Consider the following 20,710-nt stretch of genomic DNA (forward strand, 5'->3'; position numbering starts at 1 on the left):
GTATAGCACAAGGCAAAGAAGACAGCAAAAATGTGGCTAATGCCTCTCATTCCCAAGGCGGGGGAAAAACCTAAAGGCAACTGAGAGACTATCAGTACCTACTGATAATGTCAAACCTCTGACCTATATAAAATCTATACAAGGGTCATCTATACATGACTAAACAAGCTTTCATGAGTATTATTCAATAATGGCCCACAGTTTTATCATCGAATAACTAACTGTATATGTAAAAATAAGAGGTTTCATCATGCTTACTGTTTTTTTGTTTTTTAATTCTGAAAAAGTAGAACAAAAAGCTGCCTTATAGGCTCCCTTAGAACAACGGACACACCATTCTTATAACAAGAGCATCCAGGATTCCTTGAAAGATATAAGTAATAGAAACAAAAACTGATCAAGAACCTTCCCATAATAAACATCAGAGGAGGCATAAAATAGGGAGATAGATGCTCTACAAAATGATTGGCCAATGTGATGGAGCAGACAAAATTTTATCATGTTTCTAACAAATAGATAGAGATAGATGTAAGTATAGATATATACTATATGTAGTACGCATATAGATATATTATATGTGTATGTATATATACACATATACACACATACATACATATATCTATATATGTGTATATATATATGTATGTATGTATATATGTATGTATGTATATTTGGTGGTGGTGGTTTCAGAGTAGCTGCTAACCAGTAATTCCTGGTAAATTGAGCCTAGTTTTTCTAGGCTGGAACAAAGTATTATCCTCTGAAATACCCAAAATACAGGAGTTAAAGAGGATTGGTGGAAGGATTTACTGGGGGCTGAATACACAATCCACAATTGCACAAGGTAACACTTAGATCTACCAGCTTCTAAAGGATTCTCAAGAGCAATGTCAAGGGATTACAGGACTTCTGAATGTGAGGTGCTGCTATCACAGTGAAGCAGTCAGAATTGACTGCTTCCTTATGATTTGACTGTGTGTTCATCCCAAGACACCAGATTGGGCAGAAAGGGACAATGGAGAAGCTCCAGATAATGCTAGGTAAGACAACAGTGAAATATATGAAAAATTACTACTTGGAATATGAATGAAGAATGATATAAACTGAGAACTGAATCCTGAAATTTTCTACTACCAATTCCTTAACAATCTTGAAGAGTTGGTATCCCATGTAAACTAAAACTATTTAAAGAGTCAATCATGGGGCAAGGTGAGGCCTGGTTGAGGTGATAGTGGATGCACTTGACACTGTGAGGGCACCTACACCTGTACTGAATTATGTGAAGACCAAGATCAAGAGATAAAAACATTGGTTTGTCCAGGAAGTTTCCAGGTAAATGGCCCCTACCAACTCCCCAATACTGATTTTTATGTCAAAGCTTCTTAAATTGTGGGTCATGTAACTAAATGTGGGCACTGTTAAAAATTTGGCAACAATAAAAAGTTATGTATACCTATTTTATATCTACATACCCAGTGTTGCATAAAATTTTCTCAGGAAAAAAATGGTCATGAACGGAAAAAATTAAGAAGCCCTGATCTTGTCACCTAAATAATCTTAAGCCCTCTGTACTCATATCAGTAGAGATAGATCTACCTAATATTGTTTTATTTTTCTCATCCAGTTTAGGGTCTTATTTTATAAGAGAACCAGAGGAAATCCCTGTTTACATTTTTTCCTATACTTGCCCCTTATAACGAACATTTTTATCACCCTCTCTCTTTTCCTTCCAGATCTACTTGGAAAAAAAGAGTCAATGCATGTGATAAACTGGATTTGGAACTGGAAAAACAATTAGATGACAACTGAATGGAAAATAATGAAACAAATGGTAGTGTATGAATGGAAGAATTATTACTACAGTGTAAGAAATGATGAATATGAATGATGAATATAGAGAAGCATTAAAATATCTTCATAAAGCTGATGTAGAGTGACAGCAGAGCCTAGCAAACAAAATACATAAGAACTAAAATAGGTAGCTTTTAAAGAGTACCTACTATGTGCTAGGGACTGTGCTAAGCACTTTACTGTCATTTTTTTTATCCTCACAACAACCCAAGATGTAGGTGTTATTATTGTCTTAATTTTACAGATGAGGAAACAATCTGGCAAGATTGAGTGACTTGCCCAAGGTTACTTGTCTGAGATCTGATTTGAATTCAGGTCTTCCTGACTCCAGGTCCAGTGCTCTATTCACTGTGCTGTGTAGCTGCATCTAGTACATCAATGTAAGAAGAAACAACAATCATAAAGAGAAAATAAATGACATAAAAACAAAGAAGTATAGCTTAAAGAAAGAGATATTAGAAGATACCCCAGTCAGATCTATTTCCAGAGATGGGAGTTTCACAGGTGTTGTACGATGCACATATTTTATACTTTTTCAAAGTGTTGATCACTCATGCTGATTTTTTCTCTATTGTGTTTTTAAAAACAAGTATTCTTTATTACAGTGGATGCCTCTTTGGGAGATGGAAGGATACTGAGAGAAATAATTGTGTTATAAAAATAATAATAAAAATAAAAGATATAAATTTTTTAAAACGCAGAAGCCCTAGCTAATTTAGAGCCATCTTTTATACTACTTCATCTGAATGCAGTATTACATTTAGTAATGAGAAGGAAATCATGATGTCTACACATTTAAAGAAATAAGAATATTGTTATAAATCCACCTTTTCATAGGCTGAACTTAGGTTTAATTCCTATTCGCTTACAGGAATTATTGTGTTTTTTTTTCCTGTCTAATGAGGCAAGATACTATGATGTAATGGAAATAATGCTTGTAGTCAAGAAAGATGTATCTAAACTCTGCTTTCAACACTTTTTTGCTGTGGGAACCATGGCAAAGTCACATCCCTCTGAGCTTCAGTTTCCCTTCATGTAAAAAGGGTTCATTAATATCTACCTTACAGAATTGTCATGAGGAGCTTTGCAAGTATTAAAACACTAGATAGTATCAAGGTCCTATAGAACAAGTATCTATGGGACTTTGGGCAAGGCATTTCCCTTCTATGGGCCCCAGTTTCTTCATCTATAAAATTATGGAGCTCAGCTAGAACAGAATTTCTTAACTTAAGCTTCACAGACCCCTTCATTGACACATAAGAACAATGGCAACATAATTATATTGAATATATAGGGGAATATTGTTTGTACTTATAGAAAGACTGAGTTTGGTAAACTGACATAGTGAAGAGATTTAACGGGGTCCTTGAATTTGGAAGTTTTACTATTTTTATAATTATATTTAAACATAACTTTAATTGTGTGTTTTGTTTTACCTTAAAACTAAAATATTTCATTTTATACATTTAAATACATTTTTAAAGAAAGAACTGTTTAGACTTCTAAAAGGCCCTGAGAGGGGGGAGTCAAGATCCCCCTTGACTAGTTTATATTCAAATATCTGTATAATTCTATATGTTAATGGTTAAATATTAATGTTAGTTTATACTATTATTTCCTAGTGCACATACCCCCTGCCTCTGCCTCATCATAAAATGATTTTTTTTTCATTCATTGATAACTTGACTTTTGGTGATGGTGGCTTATCAACTACAAAAATTATGTTAAAACTCATACAAGCAGTGAAGTATAGGGAACTTCTACTGATTTTACAGAATTTGCCTCTGTGAATGAACTAGTGGCATTCTAAGCCTGGGGCATCTTAGAACATCCCTCTGTCATACTCATCTCTTGGTGAGTTCATTTTGGGGAAAGGCACAGGTCTACCTCCTGGCTGTGGTTCTGAAACTCTGGATTTCACCACTTTCCCTTCCCATCCCACTTCTAAGGACTCATTTTCCTCTCTGTTTTGTGTTACCTTCCCCTATTAATAATAATAATAGGGGCAACTAGGTGGCACAGTGGATAGAGCACCGGCCCTGGAGTCAGGAGTACCTGAGTTCAAATCCGGCTTCAGACACTTGACACTTATTAGTTGTGTGACCCTGGGCAAGTCATTTAACCCCCAATTGCCTCACTTAAAAATAATAATAATAGCAGTTAATATTTACATCGTCCTTACTATATGACAGGCACAGTCGTAAGCACTTTACAGATATCATTTCATTAAATCCTCACACCAACTCTAGGAGTTAGGTGATTTTTTTTCTCCATTTTACAGATGAAGAAACTGAGGCAAACAGAGATTAACTGATTTGTCCAAGGTTACATAGCTAGTTAGTATGTGAGGACAGATTTGAACTCAGGTCTTCCTGACTCTAAGTACATTGTTCACTTTATCACCTAGCTGCCCCCTGAGCTTCCTGAGGGGAAGGTCTGGTCTTTCTTTTTGCTTACATTTGCATTCTTATCCCTTAGCACAGTGCAAAGAACAAATTAAATACTTTAGTCATACTTGTTGCCTGGCTTCCCATTGGTAGCCATCTCACAGCTAACATCAGAAGCTGGCACCATTGATAGTATCACAGGGTCACAACTAGAACCATTAAAATCTCCAGAAGCTAAAAAGGATCCTTATAACTTATTTTATTTACATTGTCTGACGTTCTTTATATATATATATATATGTGGGTGTGTGTATATATATGTATGTATATATATGCCTGTATCTATATTTGTATCTATATCTATATCTATCTATATCTTTTTAATTTGAAGTGTAGGTCTTGTATCCTCACCTAGATCGATCGAAACCCTGCTAGGTCAAGACTGTCTTTGATATCCTGTTGTATCTTGAGAAGTGGAAAGGATATTTCATCCAACCTCCATCTGAAGCATGAAGCTACGCAAAAATATTTTACCGGATGGAAGCACAATGGTCACCTATTGGCCATGTTGTAGGTATGTTTCTATTTCACATAAGGGCTGGACAAGATGACCTCTATTGATTCTTTCGATGACAGATGGATTATGAAATTCTATTCTCAGTGCCAATCACAGTGTGTCACACATATCAGGCACTTGATTCAAGTCAGCAAGCATTTAATCAATGTTTACTATAAGCCAGACATTGTACAAAGTACCTGGAATACAAATATAAGCAAATATAAGACCATCTCTGCTCTTAAGAAGCTTACATTTTAATGGGGGAAGACAATATATAAAAGGGAATTAAAATTGGGAGAGGACAGAGAAAGGAGAATGCTATGTACATGAAGACATGATGGAGAAATTCAGAAAATGAAAGGTGACTGGTCTAGGCTCTTCATTAAAGTAGAGATTCTGGTAGGAACTTACCAATGGAAGATGGCCCACAGAGGAAGAAAGAAGTTAACTTAGGCATGGTAGTATTTTTTTGTTTTGAAGTTCAACAACTTTAGTATTTTAAAAATATAAACTATTGAATGGTTTTCAAGTCAGTTCATTTACTTTTCTATTGTTGCAGATACTACCTTTCTATATTAAGGTAGAATGCAAGCTTTATGAAGGCAGAAACATATTTTTCTAGTAGCCACCACATTGCCGATGATGATGATGATGATGATGATGATGGTGATTTTATCTTTTGGATCAGTCCCGTCATTATATTGTTATAGGAACCTCACATTGAAGAAACTCCTATCAATGTGAGTTAGTAACAACTCTTCTACTTAAGTATTTTAGAATTTTGCTGGGGGCACGGAAATGTTAATTGACTTGTTCAGGTTCACATGGCTACTACATGTATTTGGAATGACCTGAACCTAGGTCCTCCTCTAAAGCACTCTGTCTACCCACTATGACAAAAGTACCTTTCACATTGCATATACTAGGGCTTAATAAATATTTGCTAGATTTATTTTAATGTCTAGAAGCATATAAATCATTAGATCAAATGAGATAATATTTTTAAAGCATTTAGCACAGTGACCAGCATGTAGTAGGTACTATATAAATGCTATCATTATTGTTAATTTTCATAACTTGAAAATGGGTGTTTTTTCTGGCTAGAGGCAAAAAAGATGCCTATTATGAGCATTAGCTTTTCATATTTCCATAAGAAATAGCACAAATTTAATACCACAACCATAAATTGATAGTGATGTCTTAATTACAAATAGAGATTTGATATGGGTATTGGATGAGATCATTTTTGCTACAATTAATATTAACAACTCATGGATGGCTTGTCTCTTAGATTTAGTTTATGTTAGAGGCAAACTCAGATTATTTTTCAAATTCAAAAATACCATGTATTTGAATGTGTCTCTATTAGTAGCATATATGTCTTTTGCTAATTTGCTGGTTGCTGTCCCCATCATCCAGGCTTGCTGAATTTTAATCTGCACAGTTGGGAACGACCATAACACCACAGCATGCAAAATGACTCAGCAGGGTCAGGATGATATTTTTTCACTCCTTGCCCTTCCTCTCTGGTGGCCAAGTTTATGATCCAGCTCACTGAAGCCATTATGAGACCATTGTGTATCCCCTGAGCAAATACATTGGGAGCTGAACATTGGAGACTGTGATTAGGAACAGTAAAACACATTCAAGTGTATCACACTGTTTACCACAAATTTCTATCATAATTATGTTAACCCTTTCACATGTACTGTCGACTAGACCACAGCTATTCACAAACCTTGCTTTTCTCCACATGAGCCTAATATGTCCCTTTTGCATCTGGATAAGCAAAATACAATTCTGACTTTTTTTCTTGCTATCAGTGGACAGAATCAGACAGAATTTTCACCCTGCCTTCCTCTGGGGAAAGAATTCTCCCTGGAGATTCTCTGTGTAGAGTAAGCATCTGATGCTGAGTGCATCAGATCTTCAATAAGAAATCTTCAATAAGAAAGACAGTCCTGTCAAAATTCAGTTTTGTTTAATTCGAAAGTGATTTAACCTAGGAAATGAATTTTATTCTTAATTCCTGAATTACACAAAGATCTCATTGATCCTTCTTCATAGTTCTACAAACGATACGGTAATTAAAATGTAAATGAAAATAGACCTAAAGCATAACCACTTGAGCTTCAATATGTCAAACTTGGCTCAGCAAAGATTGAGCTACAAAGTTCACAGTAGTGAGTCTCAGTTATTCAGCCAGCATTTAAAGCACTTGCTATGTTCTAGGCAGTGTTAAGGAAAACAATTTAGTCTAAGATCATTCCCTTCCCTAGCCCCCCAAGCAAGAGCAACATTGTGATATTCATTTTCCTTTCAGAGGATCATAGATCGAGAGGTAGAAGAGATCACAGAGACCATCTAGGCCAAGCCATTTATTTATAGATGAAGACTAGAGGTCTAGAAAAGTAAGGGGACTTAGGCAAGGTCATAGAGCTAGTAAGCAGCAGAGACTGAATTGGAACACAGGTCCTCTGACTATAACTCTTTTATTATAGTATCCCAGTCATAAACTAAATGTTTTTTCTTCTTTTTTTCTGTTACCCTTAATTTTATTTAAACATTTACCACAACTGTTCTAAGGAAGGTAAAATTATTAAAAGATCCTAGGTTTAAAATAAGCCTGAGATATTTAAATTCTGCTGGGGAGAGCTAAGGATTTGGGATTCAATAGATACATCATTTTCATGTCTACAAATACATAGGATTAGCCTAAGCTTGAGTCATATCACAGCAGAATTAAGATGAGGATGACAATGATAACAGCAATAATAATCTATAACCTGATTTGAAGCATTAGCTAGCTTGATAGCTCTAAGCATTTTTTTCCAAAACACTATACACCAAGGAACATTTTGAATGAAAAAAAAAATCAGTGTTGTGCAATCTCATTCCAAGTTCAAAATGTAATAAGATATACCATACATTCCTCATGCCATTACTAAAGAATTCAATAACAGAATCCCCCAAAAGAGTAACTGACCTGAACAAGATTTGTTTTCTCAAAGCTTTCCTTGTGCAAGCAGCTGGAATCCTCAGTGCAGTGTGTGTATTCAATGTATAAAAAGCATTGCATAAGCAAGAAAGAATTTTACAAGGTCAGAAATGAAACACATCTAAACCTGCTGTTAACATGCAGAAAAATAGACCACTGAAATTTTGTGATCATTATTTGTTTTTATGGAGGTCTTATGTCATGCAACCTACCCAGAAGTGACTGCAAAAGTACATTTTTATAATAATATAGCTTTCCTTGTTAAAAGAATGAAGTGCTCCCAATTCAGAGGCAGAATTTCCCTGCAATGTCTTAGGATTGGGCTGCTGACATCTTTCACTATGATCCAAATGACTTAGGCTTTTGGTGACTTTGAAATTATATTGTTGCATTAGTGATATGCAGGAGAAGATGTAGGAAAAATGTATGTACTACATCAAAGCCTGCATTTCCTTCCTATTTCCAGAGCAAGGAATGTGACTATCGATGAAAGAGTGGGCACTGGGCCAAAATACTTTATACTCCTTGTGTAGGCCTTGTTATTATTTTTTATTTTTGTGTTATCTTTGGTCTCCACTTATTACCACAAAAGTTTGTAATTTTATTGCACTGAATAAATTGATTAACATATGCAAAAAGAATAAAATAAAGGTGACAAAAGTCAATGTCCCTTCAATTCAATTTAACAAATTAATTCCCTACTATGTGGCAGGCACTAGATAGAGTTGCAAACAGAACATTCCCAGTCCACAAGGAACTTACGTTCAACTAGGAAAAACAATACATCCATAGATAAATACAACATATGTGGAAGGTAAATATGTCCTTATTTTGGAGGGGTACAAGAGTATAATTGAATGGTTGAGAAAGAAAAGTACCCTTGGGGGCACCTAGGTGGTGCAGTAGATAAAGCACTGGCCATGGATTCAAGAGGAACTGAGTTCAAATTTGACCTCAAACACTTGACATTTATTAGCTGTGTGACCCTGGGCAAGTCACTTAACCCTCATTGCCCTGCAAAAAAAACCCAAAAAAACCCCAAAACCTAAATAAAATAAAATAAAAACAAAACAATACAAGATGTGCCCAGAAAAACCTCACAAGATGACAGTTGGGCTAAGCCTTAAAAGCAAAACAAAGCAGAAACGACCCTTTGAACTTCTTTGCCATTGATTATTAGGGTTTAGTGATACAAATTTAAAATCAAATGTCAACTTGCCCCTTAATACTTCTAAATAAAATATTGCTTTCTTGCTTCCTCTCATTATACCTTATAATCAGTAAACTCAATAAACCCAATAAAGGTTTCTATTTCCATGGAAGATTTAATTTTTTTTAAATAAAAATTTTTATTTAAAGTTTTGAGTTCCAAATTCTATTCTTCCTTCCTTCCCTTCCCTCCCCTCTCTGAGGTGGTAAGCAATCAGATATAGGTTATACATGTGCAATTGTATGAAACACTACTATATTAGTTATTTTGTATAAGAAAACAAGAAAAAACGAAGGAAAGTAAACAATAGCATGCTTCAATTTGTGTTCAATTAATATCAGTTCTTTCTTTGGAGGTGGATAGTATGCTTCATCAATAGTCCTTTGGGATTGTCTTGGATCATTGTATTGCTGAGAATAGTTAAGTCATTCACATTCTTCATTACACAATATTGCTGTCACTATGCACAATGTTCTGGTTCTCCTCACTTCATTATATGTCCATTCATAAAAGTCTTCCCAGCTTTTTCTGAAATGACCCTGTTTGTCATTTCTTATAGCCCTATAATATTCCATTATAATCATATACATAGCAGCTTGTTTAGCCAATCCCCATTGATGGGTATTCCTTTGATTTCCAATTCTTAGCTACCACAAAAAGAGCTGCTATAAATATTTTTGTTTATATTGGTCTCTTTTTTTTCTTTTTTGGGATGTCCTTGGGATATAATACTAGCATTGATATTGCTGAATCAGAGGTATGCACAATTTGATAGCCCTTTGAAAATAATTCTAAATTGCTCTCCATAATGGGTGGATCAATTTACAACTTCACCAACAGTGGATTAGCATTCCAGTTTTCCACATCCCCTCCAACCTCCAACATTTTTTTCTTTTTTTGTTATATTTGCATGGCAGCTTTTTAAAAGACATTGAACTCAAAGCTTCACAAACACACAATTAGCATTATCTGTCTAGTAAGATTTTCCCCTTTAATGCCTTTTGCTATTATCCTGACAAATGATGTGATTTACTTAGAAACAACGTACAAATTGGCATGCTCAAGGTAACTGAAATAAATATGCAGAAGCTCCTCATACAAAAGTATGATACACCTAGGTTCAATAAAGAACTAGTTAGGAATCAGACAATTTAGATTAAGATGAGGGCTTAATGATTATCTAGTACAAACCCTCACCAACACAACTACAACTACCATGATACACACATATTTTTAGATGAAGAAATGTGGTCAGAGGAATTAAATTACTTGTCTCAGAGCAGATGTGTAGAAAATAGCAGAGCCTAACTATAAGCCGGGTAGAAAGTCCAAATCTGGTGCCTTCTCTATTATGTTTCTCACTTGCCTCAATTCTTCCACAAGAGATTATGCAGTTACCAATTCTGACCTTTTGCTCCCTCATCCCCAATACCATACAATCTTTGTGTCCAATATCTCTCTCACTATATTATATATCAATCCACATTTCCTTTATACACCATGGAATAATCTACATTTCCCCCACAGGCTGCATGTACTCTGTTGCCACAGTAAACATTTACTGATATCACAGAAACCTGATGAATTATATAAGTAATTATTGAGGTGGGATAACCATTTAGTAGTGGTAGAGTTGGATCAATATGCTAGGTTTGGATTTAGAGGTATATATTTAATTCTACCTCTATCATTTATCAGCTATGTAACCTTAACATCATTTATTACCTTTGTAACCTTAACATCATTTATTACCTTTGCAACCTTAACATCTATGCACCTCATTTTCCTTATTTGTAAAATGTGTGTGAGTGTGTGTGTGTGTGTGTGTGTGTGTGTGTGTGTGTGTGAGAGAGAGAGAGAGAGAGAGAGAGAGAGAGAGAGAGAGAGAGAGAGAGAGAGAGAAGAGAGAGAAAGGAGGGACGTATTAGATTAGATGAGCTCTAAGGTCTCTTTTGGATCTAAATCTTTGATCCTAGGGAGATTTGACAATTTCAAGCCTTCATAATATTAGCCTGTAGGAGAATATTATCTCTGGACAGAGACTTATAAAAAAGATGCATATTCTGTTAGAGTCAAAAATAACTTCAGGGTTTACTTAATTCAATAATATTTTATAGATGAGGAAAATGTTGCCGTGTCCACATAAGTAACTTCTCCCAGGTAAATGGTAGTAAGTAACAAGCTGTCCACTACATCCTCAGCACATAGTAAAATCATATGAAATGGATCATACAAAATGTATTACCAATGCTGAACAGAGGTATAACATCTTTTGAATTCTAGCCATTTTAAAGGCATTTAGTGACATTGAATTTTTATATGAAATGGAGGCAAAGAAAATCTACCTTCTAGGATAAAGTGCTATGCAGGAACCTAGTCCTGCTCTGTCCATAAGACTCTGAAAAGGATTGCAATTAGGAGATCAGGGGAGGAAGAAGTGATCCTTATCTGTGTCCTTGTTTACTTGAGTTGTGAAGAAAGATGCCTCATTACCAAATCTTAACCCTTCACCTATGTTCTATATCATCCCCCCCTCCCTTGTATGCTCAAGAGCTTTGTTCTATCATTCATCCCCCTACTCTAATGCATCTTTGAGTATCCTTTTCTACTTGCTTCCTGCCCTAATCCTAAAATACATGCTCATTTCTCCCAATGTGAATAAAATAACAACATAGTACTACTTGACTCCACTATTTCCTCTATTCTCACTCTCCTTTTTTGATATTGTAATAACCTACTAAATTGACTTCATTTTATCCATCTACCACTTTCCAATCTATTATTTGTTTCCAAGTTATCTCCCTGTTGCAAATCTGTAATCATTACACTAGTTTGCTCTAAGATATTCAGTTTTTGTTTATTTGTTGTTGTCATTGATTAAATGTTCAGCTTTTCCTGGCATTCTGGCTACTTTTCCTTATTTTAGGAGGACATTTTCCTTATTCTCCTTGCAAGGAAATTATGGACTCTGTCCCTGAAACTACCTGGGAATCTGATAGGTGAGCGTTCACCCAGTCCTGCCTAGAACCAGGGCTTCACTTAGATATTTTCAAACTACATGGTCCCTTCTCATATCCTAACTTATGCTCTATTTCACTTTTGTGTACTGCCTCCCTCTAGTAGAATGTTAAGATGCTTGAGAGTACAAATTGTCATACTTTCTTGAATTTCTATCCCCAGTGCTTGGCAGAGTGTTTGGCATGTAATAAGTGCTTAACCTTTTTTCTTTAATCTTTTATTCATCAAGTAAAAGATAAAGCCCTTATTTGGGCATTAAGGATCTTCTATATTCTAGCTCTAACCTATTTTTAGCAATTTTATTTCTTTTAAAATATTATTTTTTCCAGAGAAGCTTGTCTACTTTCCCTTCCTCATTTTTTATATACTTTCCCAACATCATGCCTATTTGTATACATGTTTATCTGGAATGGGCCTTCCCCCTTTCCCCATTATCTGGTTTATACTTTCTCCCTTCCTCCAAAGTCCATTTCACACCCTCCTCTAGGAAATCATGTGGATTTTTCTCCCTTCTACCCAACTTAAAGTGATTGAACTCTCCTTAAATGTTGTATGGTAGGGGTAGCTAGGTGGCACAGTGGATAGAACACCGGCCTTGGAGTCATGAGGACCTGAGTTCAAATCCGGCTTCAGACACTTAACACTTACCAGCTGTGTGACCATGGGCAAGTCATTTAACCCCAATTGCCTCACCAAAAAAAAAGTTATATGGTAAAGGAATGTCCATCAATTGGGGAATGGCTAAACAAGCTGTGACACATGATGGTGATGGAATATTATTGTGCTATAAAACATGACAAGCAGGATGATTTCAGAAAGACCTGGAAAGACTTGTATGAACTGATGTATAGTGAAGCAAGCAGAACCAAGAGAAATCTGTGTACAGAGACAGCAATATATTTTATGAAGAACTGTGAATGACAACTATTTTCAGCAATACAATGATCTAAGACAATCCCAGAGGACTAATGATGAATCACACTATCCAAAGAAAGAACCAATATTGATTGAACACAGACTGAAGCATGCTATTTTTTCACTTTCATTTTTTCCTTTATTCAAGTTTTCTTGTACAAAATGACTAATTTGGTAATGTTTTGCATAATTGCCCACACATAACCCACATCTGATTGCTTACTGCCTTAGGGAGGGGGAGGGAAGGGAGGGAAGGAGGAATAAAATTTGGAATTCAAAACTATAAATAAAATTGTTTATTATTAGGAAAAATGTTGTATGGTGCATTTTAAGTATTTCTTTTTTGAAATAATTCAAATTGAATTCAATGGACATTTAATATATCTGAACTATGAACAGAGCACCGCACTTAATCATGAAAGAGATGCAAAATATAGATAAGAAGTAGTCCTTCCCTACATGGAATGTATAGTCTACTGAAATTATATAGTATTTGCATAGAAAACATAAACAAAAATATAACAAAAAGCAAAGCTCTGTGCAGGGGTTGATACTTCATTAGAGAAGACATCATAGTGGAAGTGTTATTTTAAAGTGGTCTTACAGGATTCATAGCAATGAATGAGAGAGGAAAAGAAAAAAGAGAGCATTTTAAAGATGAAAAGGAAACTTATACCAAGGCTTAGGTAGTTGAAATAGTCTGTGCATGTCTCAGTGGTCAGTGGGTAGTCCAGTTTGCTGATAGCTTAGAATGTATACTAATGAGAGGCAGGAGAAACATGAGTGAAATGAGCAGAAAGAAAGTAATGATTCATACAAAGATTACAATGAGGTAAATGACAACTGCATTCAAAGCCTTCAGAACTCTGATCATGGCTTCATAAGAAGTATGCCTATTGTCTTGTCAGAGATATGGTAGAATAGATATGCAAAATTAGATACTTTCTTTTCAGAAATAACTGATGTGGTGATTGAATTTATTTCACTGTTGGCTTTCAAAGCCTTAACAAACTTATCCCTAACGATCTTCCCATGTTCATTCCATATAATTCCCCTTTCTCAATGCTACAATCCAGCCAAAATAGCATAAATATGGATATGTATATATGTGTGTGTGTACATATAAATATATATATATAAATACATACAAATATATTTTAGAAAATATTTATAAAAGTCATTATATTTGCTTAATATATTAAGTAGTATTTATTTTTCATATTTTACATATACTTGCATGTTTTCTCCTCAGATAGAATGCAAAAGCTTCTTGAAAATAGGGCTTCTTTAATTTTAACTTGCATATCTCCAAGAGCAAACATAGTACTTGATATAGAACTGGCATTTAATTAATGCTTGTTAACCAACTGATTGAAAGGAGGACTTCTATTAGTAGAGGAAAGATGAAGGTTGGATAAGTGGGAAGTGAGAGAGATGCAAAACAAAACAAAACAAGAAAACCTTCAACATTCACAAATGCAGCAGTTTTATTGCTACATTATCAACATTTTCTCTCTATAAAATCCATTTTAACAAAAGGCCATTTTTTCATTGGAAATCTTCTGTGTAATCTTTTTTTTGGGGGGGGGCAATGAGGGTTAAGTGACTTTCCCGGGGTCACACAGCTAAATGTCAAGTGTCTGAGGCCAGATTTTGTGTAGTTCTTTTTACGGCAGCATAACTATATTTGTTATTAAGTTCATAAAAATAGGAAAATTGAGAAATTTTAAATTTAAAAAGATACAAGAAAGGTAGACATTTTTTCAACATTATGGAGGGACTTGACTGCCAATCAAAAGAATTTGAAGTGTAGACATCAAAGGAGTCCCAGAAGATGTTTAAATAGATGAGTAACAAGACCAGAGCTTTATCTTATGACAACTCTAAGATCAGCATGATAAATAAAATTGAAATGATAGAATGTTCATAGGAAGGGTTCTATTTTCTGGAATATGTATATTAGAAAAAATAGGAGAAGCTTATATTAGAAGGACAAATCAATTTTCATTTTAAAAAAAGTCATTCTCTGCTCTAAAATTTCAGCTCAAATTGTGATGTTCTCCACTCAAAATACAAACTCAAAAATCAATTTTCTTCAGAATGCAGTTTGTAAAGTTCACAAGATGCTTGAAGCAATCCCAACTTCTAAAGGAAGCTCCTCTTTCCAAATAATTGATCAAAAGAGACTTAAAATTTTGAGAAATACTCTGTTCTCCCATATAACAAATGGAAAGGAAGGAAGGGAAAAAGAAAGGAAGGAAGGAAGGAAGGAAGGAAGGAAGGAAGGAAGGAAGGAAGAAAGGAAGGAAGGAAGGAAGGAAGGAAGGAAGGAAAGAAGAAAGAAGGAAAGAAAATAAGGAAGCAAGGAAGGAAGAAAAAAGAGAAAGATAGAAAGAGGGAAAGAAAGAAAAAAGAAAGAAAGAAAGAAAAATAGTTGAAATAGAAGCGTACTCTAGAAGTCACAAATAAACAATTTCTAAAGGATGATAATGAAACCAAATATAAAGCTTCATGCTTCTCATAAGTAGGAATCTCCATAATGGGGAGGGAAAGCAGAAAATCATCTGTTTTCTTATCTTGTCTGACAATATTTTACTAAATAGTTGGGGGAAGAAAGATGAATTATACAAATATTTTGGAGCACATTTGGGATTATACAAATAAAGAGATTAATATGTCCATATCTTTTAAATCACAGACTCTGTTACTAGGCTTATATTAAAAGGAAGTCGATGAGAATGAGAAAGTCCTTATAAATACCAAAATATTTATAGCAGTGCTTTTTGTGGTAGCAAAGAATTATAAACAATGTAGACATCCATTGACAGCAATGGCTAATCAAATTGTGGTCCATGACTGTGATGAACTATGATTGTGTGTGAGAATGAAGTGTATGATAAATTCAGAAAGGCATGAAAAGTCTTTTATGAACTGATGAAGAGTGATATAAACAGAGCCAAGAAAATAACACCATTATTACAATTATGAAAATGAAAATAACCACAAACAGAAGAATTTAAAAATTTAAAAAGTGAATGTAATCCATTCCTCTATGAAGATAAGAGGTCCACAGGGGTTCCACATTGCAGATGACTTCTGATTTTTTCAATGAATTGAATGGTTATACTGTTGGGTTTTATTGCTCTTCTTTTCCTTTCTTTTTGTCTTTTAAGATACTATTTGTTATATAGAATAGCCCATGTTAGGAAGGCTGGGGAAAACTGTGATAATATAAAAATAAAACATCAATAGAAAACTTGTTTAAAATAAATGCTTATTGACTAACTTGTGAGTACTTTAAACAGATTTGATCTATACTTAGTGAATGAGAAAATATTTATTAAATGCTAAACATTAGGCATATAAATAGGAAAAATGACAGAATTCCTGTCAAGGCATTCACATTGTACTTTGGGGGAGATAATATACAAAAAGAAAGTATCATTGTGAGGTAGATGCTAAGGCTCAAAAATTTGAAGAGTTCAATAGATAAGTGGATGGTGATGCCCAGAAGTTCTTAGATTTAATAGTTAGGTTAGATGACACTTGGAGGGAACTGCAAGTCATAAAGGCAGGACAGATGATAAGTCAGTGGGAATCTTAGGAGGCAAGACAGATGATGAGGGCTGGTTGTCTTTTTTATCTTCAGAAGGCAAAGTGTTATTGATTCCAATCTCATTAAAGGCTTTTGAGAGAAGTCATGGAGCAATGTGGAATATCTTCTTGGATTTCAAATGAAGAAAATCAAGCTATCTATAGTCACTTTAAAAACATGCTTTAAATCACCACAAATTAGATAAATACAAATTCATGCACCACTGCCAAGCAGTCCTGTAGATTGACTTGTACTATATTGAGAATATCCAAGGCAATGGTAAAAACAAACAAAAAACAGGCATCACTATCAAAACTAAGCCATACCTTTGTCTTCTATTTTTATGAGTACATCCTTTCCTACTTCCTTAATTCATGTTAGTTATATGCTACATATGTTTATGAAAATATAATTTTATTAGGCTGCATGCTTCATTTTAGTCTCAATTTCTTAATCTGTGAAATGTAATCACTACCTACTTCACCACATTGTGACAAGAGTGCTTCATAAATCTTTTTTTTTTTTTTTTAGTGAGGCAATTGGGGTTAAGTGACTTGCCCAGGGTCACACAGCTAGTAAGTATTAAGTGTCTGAGGCCGGATTTGAACTCAGGTACTCCTGAATCCAGGGCCGGTGCTCTATCCACTGTGCCACCTAGCTGCCCCCATAAATCTTAATAGACTATATAAACTGGAGTTGTTATTGATTTTGTTTTATAATTATTTCATAAGGTGAAATAAAATAGATCTATTTGATTACATAAACATTTTAACTGAAGTTTTACACAAATAAATATAGTAAAACTGCGATTAAAAGGGAACAAATTAACTGGAGGGAATTGGCAAGTTTCTCTGATAAAAGGTTCATTCCCAAGATATTTTTATTAGAATAATTGCCATTTCCTGAGTGTTAACTGGTCCAAACATATGAATAGGCAGTTTCCAAATGAATTAACCCAAGCTCGCTATAGCTGTATGAAAAAGTGATTCAAATTAAAACAACTCTGAGGTTGCAATTCACATGCATCTCTGCCCCTTATCATCTCCTGAACTCACTCACTATCATCATATAACTGCAGGTTACCTTTTTTTTTTCATCTCTCCTCCCACTTCTTAGCTTCCTTTTTTGGGTTGCCTCCCTTTTTAGATAGCAAGCTTTTTGTGGCCAGGGACTATGTTTTTTCTTCTTTTTTTTATCCCCAATACAATACAGTTCCTGGCACATAGTAAATGCTTTGCAAATGTTTATTGGGTTGCAGAGAGGAAATAAATTTATCAGAACTTGTTATCTATGATTTCATCCCATGAATACTATGAATTTAAAAAATTAGACATTATTTGCAGTGAATATAAAAAAAATTGAACTACTCAAATTAACAAAGCAAAGATTATAAATTTTAAATGGCCAAGACTCAGCAAAATTAACTGAGTAAGCCTCAAATGAACAGCAAGGAAACCCAGTGTCACAGCATCACAAAGTATGTGGGAAGGGAGAATGCTATAAAAAGAGTGGAAATGTAGATGAGATCAGATTATGAAGAGTTTTAAAAGTTAAATCAAGAATTTAATATTTGATCCTTGAGGTAACAGAGAGTCTCTGGAGTTTATTAAGTAGGAGAGGGAGAAACATGGCTTTCCAGGCCTCCTTTAAGTACTAGTTAAAAATTCACTTTCTAAAAGAAGCTTCTCCTGATCTCTCTTAATCCCAATGTCTGCCCTCTTCTGATGAGTTCCAATTTATTTTATACATAACTTGTTTGTACAAAGCTGTTTATATGTTGGCTCCCCCCATTAGACTCAAGAAGTGAGCTTCTTAAGAGAAAGAACTGTTCCCTCCCTCTTTTCTATTCTTGGTGGTCAGCATAGTTTTTGGCATATAATAGATGATTAATAAAGGATTATTTACTGATTGACTGAATGATAAAATAGGATTAGACCAAAAATAAATCTAATTTCTTGTACTTAATCCGGTTATAAAATGTTAAATCTCACTAAAATGTATGAGAGAATGAGAGGAAATACTTTCCACAAATATGGGTAGCGGGTATCTATTAATGAAACAAGGGAAAGGAGATCTTAAAAATATAAAATTTTGATTATACATAATTACAATGTCTTGGGCAAAATAAAAGGATGGACATGTAAATTGGTACAACTATCAATCAGTTATTATCTAGCAAAAGGGAATAAATTTTCCATAACCTTCAAAAAATGAACTCTAAGGAAGTCAAAGATACAAATTAAGGTCTGATTCATAATACAACATATTCAAAGTCATAGTTTTGGTTGCAAAAAGAACTGAAAACAAGTAAGATTCCCATTAATTATGGAAGAGCTATAAAATAACTGATATTTTAATGAAATTGTATACTCTTTTTTATCAATGAATGATGATTATGAGGAATTTTGAAAATTGAAATAAGCAGTACCAAATGAACAATATACACAATAACAACAAAATGCAAATAAACATTAACTAAAAGGAAATCAAACTGAGTAATTTTAAAATCCCATAATATTTAAAAGAATAGATAAAACATTTCTTCATTTTGATAAAAGCAAGACAGGCCAAAATTGTATAAATTTGGCAGGTGTGGTCACCACATCAGATGTTTGTCTTATTTCTTTTTCTTTGTTAAAAGGAAAGGCTTAGGCCAGAAGGAAGGGATGTCTGAGAGAAATGTCCAGAAATACTGTGATGTCAAAATAAAAGCCATCACTGGAACTTATTATGTTAGTTTCTAATTTCTGGAATTAATTCTACCTTACAAAACATTTCATCAAAATTATTTCAAACTTATTCATTCTGCCATATTGAGAGGCACCTACTAGACTTCTCTTATAAAATCTGTCAAAAATCTTTTAAAAACACCCAAACACCATGCTTTCTTTTTTAAGTTTAATATAAACAAAATAATAAGCAGGGTTGAAACCAATGTTAAAGCATATAAAACAACTTGACTTTAAACAGCTTGCCATAGGCAAATACATCCTCCTTTCTGAGGCATTTCTCTTTGGTAAAACTAGTTAACTCCCTACCACCAGTCCAATTAAATTATAATGGTCAGTGGCTTTAGTGCCACCAATATGCCATTTTCCATAGGTGATCAATTAATTTGGATCCTGGATACTCATAATGTACCTGCATGGTTGTTTCGTTTGTATGCTTTTGTTCTGGTTAAATTCAGGATAATTTATGAAGTACATTAGGATTTTGGGGTAAAAGACATCCCTCCAGTTGTTTACATTCATTCTTTCTGATATCAAGACTTTCTAGACACTTTATATAGCCACCAAACAAATAAAATGAGGAGCTATCCAAACAGAAAAATCTGAGAGTTTGCATTTAGCTCTTTTCTACTTTCAATAAGTAGACTAAGCCTCAAAGCTTCATTAATTCATATCGCCAGCCTGTGTCAGGAAAGACATGTACCTTTATCTGTGGGCTGTACACCACACGTGTTCACACTGGGGAAAGTACTTTCCTTTTTTAAGGAAAGATGAAAAGAATAAGAAGCCATAGGAAAATCTTCATGACCCTCATGCCAGAAGCAAAAATAAATGGTTTATTTGTAGATTATGACACTGTCTCAGTATTGAGATTTTTGGGGGATTCCTACAAGCCATCCAAATCATTATTGTCCTTGTTATTTGACGCAATCCCAGTGTAGTGCAGAGCTTATTTCTTAAATATGGCTATGTCAGCTGGGTTCTCTCATTGATTTCTTTCATATGAAAACTTGAAGACTCACTTTTTTTTAGACCAATTCACCATTCTCCTCTGAGGGTTATCATTTCAGATCGTACACTTTCACATAGAGCAACATAAGAAAGGTTCTCAGCTTAAATTAGAACTGGTTCCAAATATGTCCCTGAGATTCTCTGCTAGAAACACCAATTATGAATGAAATGCCAAGTCAAAGCCTGCCAAAAGAGGATAAGAGAGTAGTGAAAACTTTGGAATTCTATGTACCTAGTAATTAAAAGGTATCAAAGAGAGGATATCAATTCTCCATTGTCACATCCCTTGGAGAACATGGATCGTAGACACAGCAGCAAAGGTAAAATCTGTCTGTTCTCTACTATTCTTTAGTTAGTACATAAAAATTTCAGTACGATTTGCATTTAATATTCTGAAGTAGAGGCCACAAATACTTGCCAACCAACTCCTGATAAGA

The 20,710-nt window shown here is 34.4% G+C and overlaps 1 protein-coding gene across 2 annotated transcripts in view; it reads right to left on the reverse strand.

Moving 5' to 3' along the window:
* CDH18 (cadherin 18) overlaps positions 1-20,710 on the reverse strand; it is a 1,453,365-nt gene that overhangs the window by 1,087,730 nt on the left and 344,925 nt on the right. Inside the window, exon 1 of one of the 2 annotated variants that reach the window (XM_043968713.1) lies at positions 7,784-7,850. The exons of the other annotated variant lie outside the window; for it this stretch is intronic. The gene's annotated coding sequence lies outside the window, so the exon portion shown is untranslated. Of the gene's footprint in view, positions 1-7,783; positions 7,851-20,710 lie in introns of those variants that run through there. 2 annotated transcript variants of the gene reach the window in all.

This window comes from Dromiciops gliroides, chromosome 1 (assembly GCF_019393635.1).
Source record: "Dromiciops gliroides isolate mDroGli1 chromosome 1, mDroGli1.pri, whole genome shotgun sequence".
Classification (NCBI taxonomy): Eukaryota; Metazoa; Chordata; class Mammalia; order Microbiotheria; family Microbiotheriidae; genus Dromiciops; species Dromiciops gliroides.